Genomic DNA, 5,841 nt, shown 5'->3' with positions numbered 1-5,841 from the left:
GTGTGTGTGTGTGTGTGTGTGTGTGTGTGTGTGTGTGTGCTTGTATTTAAGTGTGTGTTGTGCGCATCTACTTAATTATGTACAAATAATATGTATATAAACTTATGGGGCAGAGAGCTAGCGGAGTCGTTAGCACGCCGGGCAAAATTCATAGCAGCATTTAGTCCGACATTACGCTCTCAGATCAAATTCTGCCGAGGTCGACTTTGCCTTTCGTCTTTTCGGGGTTGATAGAATATGTGGTAGTCGAGCGCTGTAGTCGATTTAATCGACTTACCCCTTTCCAACAAAGTTGCTGGACTAGTGTCAAGATTAGAAACCAATATGCATATAAGCTTTTATATGTCATCCTATAAAACGAAACAAGCAGTTTTCTATTATTGTTCTTTTCATTTATATATTTCTAGTACATATTTTTCTTTTGTTGTGTTCCACACTTGTGACACAAAACGTTTACAACATTTGCTTAGTTCTGTGGTATATACATGACAACTCTGTATTATTAATTATATTTAGACAGAAGCCCATACTTGACTTTCGTATAATTATTTTAATCTTACTGAGACTATATTGATGTGTCTATGTTTGACAAGAACATTGTCTGGATTCTGCAAATATTTTAATGTGTATACATATTTATTATATTATTATGTAATATAAAGTTGGATCTAACCGAATAGACGTACAGATAGACAACATTAGATTTCTCTACTGGACATGGCATGTGAGTATTTTGATATTGCAATACGATTAATACTCCAACTATACATCCCATTGTTCCAATGATTGTCTTGTAACGTACGTATGTAACATATGCATACAATTTTGTGTTGGCCAAACATCAGTCCTAAATATAAACGCTTTCTAAGGCGGCGAGCTGGTAGAAACGCTAGCACGCCGGGTGAAATGCTTAGTGATATTTCGTCTGCCACGACGTTCTAAGTTCAAATTCCGTCGACTTTGCCTTTCATCCTTTTGGGAACGATTGAATAAGTACCAGTGATTTAATTGACTTAATCCGTTTGTCTGTTTTTGTTTGTGCCATCTGTGTGCAGCCTCTTGTGGGCAGTAAAGATATAAGAACGCTAGCAAGCCGGGTGAAATCCTTAACAGTATTTCGTCTGTCTTTACGTTCTCAGTTCAAATTCCTCCGAGGTCGACTTTGCTTTCATCCTTTGCGACGAGCTGACTGAATCGTTGGCACGACGGACAAAATGCTTAATGTTATTTCGTTTGCCGCTACGTTCTGAGTTCAAATTCCGCCTAGGTCGACTCTATCGTTCATCCTTTCTGGGGTCGATATTTTAAGCACTAGTGAGACACTGGGTCCTATGTGATCGACTTGTCCCCTTGTGCCTATAATAGAAAATATTATTTGCTCTCCGCGATGACTGGAAGTGTAGCTTTTAGGAGTCTCTTATCTGTTCTTGGATGTTTGAAACGGTGAACAAATGACTTAACTTAGTCTGGAGACTTCTTACCTCCGAAATCAACGAATAAACTTTACCGATATCGTTCTTTCATAAAATTGATTCTTTTCGGTACGCACGCGTGTAAGTATGATTCATTATTTAGTTCTTGTTTATTCATGAATAAATTTGCTGTTTCAGTATCAATACACAGAGATTCTATGCTAAACAACCCTTTTTCATATCTTTAATCTAATCATTGATTGCAATAAGTGATTCTTCGTTCTTAATGTTGAGCGTTCAGATGAGGTATTAGTAGCTGAGACTTAAATAAAATTTCAGTACAAATAACAAACCGCAGAATAATCTTGTTTAATTGTTACCTTTAAAGTGTTAGTATCGTTATATTTAATTGTTAGTTTGGCGTGATGATTTTCGGAGATACAGCGATACAGTGTTGGTATTGATGCCGTGATCGTAAAATTGGTACCGCTTAAAAAGATGTAAACTAACGGTTGCAGAAAGACCATATTATAGGAAGAAATTCTTGGTGGCAGAAGTTCTACAGTTAAAATTGTGTATTATGATTATTGGGACGTTTTGGATTAGAGAAGAGGAGATGCTATGTAGAGTGTGTGATTAAAATGCTCTGAAGAACAGAATCTAATATAGGTGTGGTGAAAGCAGTAGTAGAGAATGTGTCCAACACGTCTGTTAGCCAACAATGTTTTTGCGAGTCATTTCATGCCAACCAGTTGGGTGACCTTTCTTTACAAGATTTTCAGAAAATCTTACTGTGTAGTAGCAGCACTAGCCTAGATGTAGGCACAGTACTTCGTGTGGATATTTGACGGATATTTGTCAGCATCTTGTTTGTTGTTAACACAACGTTTCGGCTGATATACCCTCCAGCCTTCATCAGGTGTCTTGAGGAAATTTTAAACCTGGGTTCTCATTCCTAAGGTATTTTTTGATGTTGTTGTTGATGTTGTTGTTATTGTTATTATTATTATTATTATTATTATTATTAAGGTCACTGCCTGGAATCGAACTCGGAATCTTGGGGTTAATAGCCAGCGCTCTTAACCACTACGCCATATTGCCCGTGGGCAATTATGGAGTGAATTTTAAGGATAAATGTAGATTTTAGTGAGATATCAAGGTCATATATGGATGAAACAAGGAGGCAAATGATTACTGGAGTATGAAAGCTGGAATCATCCATCTAGAAGTCCAGGGGTGACTGATGTAGGAAATGACGTCAAATAGGTCGTTGGTGTATATTTGGAAGAGTATGAATGAAAAAACATCCACCGAGAACAGCAAAGCGAAATTTGAAATATCATGCGTCAGAAAGATTTTCATTAGTACACCCTGATATAGTGACAGGAAACTACTAGTCCAAGAAGAAAAAGAGTGATTAAATCCTGTATGCGAGCAGTTTTCACAAGCTTTGTTCATATTGAGAACAAAACTGCTTCCGCCAAATTTCTTGAGATCGAAACACACTAGGCGTGACATATTATAGTAATCTTTGAGAAATCCCGTAGATCTGGCTTTAAAGAAAACTATTTTAATGGTCATTAAAGTTGGAGATAAATATAAGTTGCTGGTCAAATCAGTTGTTAGTAGCTCCCATTCTGTTATTCGGGCAAATCCGAAGGAACGTTTCTGCAGCGGAACAGGAGTGAATGAGATTGCTAGGACTGTTGTCTTAGTGGCTTGAAGCACCCGGCCTATTGCACATTTGGTATGTATGTGCACATAGTTGTGAGCCTAAATGTTTTCGTTGAGAGAGGGTCAGTTTTAGAGGACATTTGCCAATGTCGAAAATTTGGAGATAGATGAGAAGTAGGGAGAAAATATAGAGATTTTCCTGTTACGAATTTTTCGTAAAAGAGTCATGCTTGAGAAGTCTAAGAAAGAATGATTCACAAAAATTGATCCCCTTTGCTTTTGCATAGCATGAAGGGATACTTCATAGTTCGTACGGTACGCATGAAAGGGTTTCGCTGTTTAGTTTAAGTACGATCCACTTTCAACCGGTGCGTGATTTTCTACAAGAATGATAGACTGCAACGTTTGCCTGAGCTGTGGCATTACACTTACAAATGAAAAACTTGACAGGGATGGTGACAGTAAGCATCTTAGATATTTTGGATGGGTCACATGTTTACAATGGTTTCCTTCCACAATCCCTGGGGAGCTTTGAAGTACCCGACATAAATTTATGTTGGTGAAATTGTTCTTAATGTTGTGGTTGTTCTTGTATTGTCACATTTCAGCGTAGTATTAGAGATTTTTCCCAATAGAGTGCTTTTTGTAGATTACGCTTCTAGGATTCGAAATACGCACCACGCCATCATCTGTTAATGTGATTCAACTTCTCCTATTCAAATGAGACATATTGTAGAAGGGCATATGTATCACAGTGGTTTCCTAAACTAAATAAGGAAACATTGAGGGATCCCATGTTGCTGACACCATGCTAGTTACTCTGCCTTAATAATTCATTCTTACGATGGTATTTAGCATCTACATGTAAACAAACATATCGGCATGAGAATACTTCTCTTATGTTAGCAGCTGTAAACTGAAAGTGTAATGTAAACTGCTCATCATACTTTGACTTATAGATCATTAAGCTCGTTGAAATAAATGTGCGTATATGTGTGTATGTGTGCATTTCCGTCCTCCATAATTATATCACAGAGTATGAGTATATTTAAGAACAATATCTTGTGTCACTAGTTTCTAAAACATTGTATGTTTATCGGGATTTGATGCCGTGCCAATATCCGTCTGTTTTTCATCAAACGATGAGACATGATATATATCAAGTGTACAGGAAAACGATGTGGGTATGCAATCTAATTATAAGAGACACATGAAAGAACAATTCTGGAAAGGTAGTTTGTTGGTTGGTTACTGGCTATATGTAGTAGTAATTAGTGTACTTAGTTGGAAATATAACTTAGTTCTCGCGCTAAAGTGATGATAGAAAGATAGGAAAATTTTGCATCTTCAGTCGAATTATTCGGTTGGTGTGTCGAACGAAGAGCAAAGCTGTCGATTGAATTCAAGTTGATTATATGCCAGCTAGTATGAAGTTACGCTGAGGATTTAACGATATAAGCAAAAAATAGAAAAAAAACACGGTGGCCTAGGACTAGATTTCCTGTCTCCAGCTTAGATGAATATCGGTGATATTTGAATTCAAATTTCGGCACAAGGTTCAACTGGTACCAATTTATCAACACTGAAGGATAAAAAGCAACGTTGGTCTTGTCGGAATTTGAAGTCAGAACATAAAGATCTGGTAGAAATATCGTTAAGCATTTTGTCTGATGGGTTAACAATTTTGCCAGGTCCCCAGCTTAAGAACTGTAATAATTGAAACAATAGAAAAACGATCCAAGATGCACGGCGAGTGAATGGAAAGGTTAGTTGTTCGAATATCGGTAAGAACACTTGTTACGATAAGTAGTATATTTAAAACACTGGTCTCAAAATCCGATATATACTGATCAATCGGTATTTCGTGGATCTATTTTACTCTTGAGGAACTCTGTATCAAGAGTGCCAATTTCCAGAATGATGTCTCTCCGAAACTATCAGAGACCGTCAAATACGGCATTAAATATAATGTTGAAACATAATTGCGAATGTTTCTTCTGGTGTCCCCAAACATACTTTACATGGCATAATAGCAAGACTTACAGTAAAAATGACCAGAGGTCTCTTCTTGCCCATGTAAAGGGCAGTTTCTTCCCCTTTTCCTCTCTTATAAATTCCGCTGTGATACTAACATTTCAAAGAATTATGTTAAATAAAAATAAAATTTTAATATAAAAATAAGATAAAATAAACAGTTGAGTTATGCAATGGATTTTATTTTCAGCATCAAAATAAAACGCAAACTGATAAATTCATTATTACTATTTTCTGAATGTTTCTTTATTTTAAATAAAGTTCAAACGTTTAGATTTTTTTGTAATATACTTTCCAATACTGTTTTATATATCTATATAAAGTATATGAAAACATACACATATTTGTATATATATATTTATGTATGGGTATCTGTGCAGTTGGCGTCAGTCTTAAGAATATCGAAAATCTTCAGTTCCATTCTTTGATATAGTTGTGTTTAGGGTCCAGACAGAGCGCCTTCAACTTAGAAGTCGGTACGGCAGCGTCTCTTCAGGTAGTTGGACATCTTAGAGTGATTCATAACACGGTTCCTCAGTGCCATCAGTTTGGGGTAGCTGGTGAGCATGGATGGTTCATCCATCAATGGGTTTTCAAGAGCGCAGTAGCACATCATATCAGCCATGGTCATCTGAAAAAGTGCGATACAAAAATACATATCTATCTATATATATGTAAGTAAAGTGAGTATATATATATATATATATATATATATATATAT

The 5,841-nt window shown here is 36.4% G+C and overlaps 1 pseudogene; it reads right to left on the bottom strand.

Moving 5' to 3' along the window:
- Nucleotides 1-5,281: 5,281 nt before the first annotated feature.
- The window catches only part of LOC106869771 (S-crystallin 1-like), an 11,914-nt pseudogene continuing 11,354 nt past the window's right edge, over nt 5,282-5,841 (bottom strand).

Source organism: Octopus bimaculoides, chromosome 5 (genome assembly GCF_001194135.2).
Source record: "Octopus bimaculoides isolate UCB-OBI-ISO-001 chromosome 5, ASM119413v2, whole genome shotgun sequence".
Taxonomy (NCBI): Eukaryota; Metazoa; Mollusca; class Cephalopoda; order Octopoda; family Octopodidae; genus Octopus; species Octopus bimaculoides.
The sequence above is the reverse complement of the archived record's forward strand: the minus strand, read 5'-3'. Positions and strand labels throughout refer to the sequence as shown.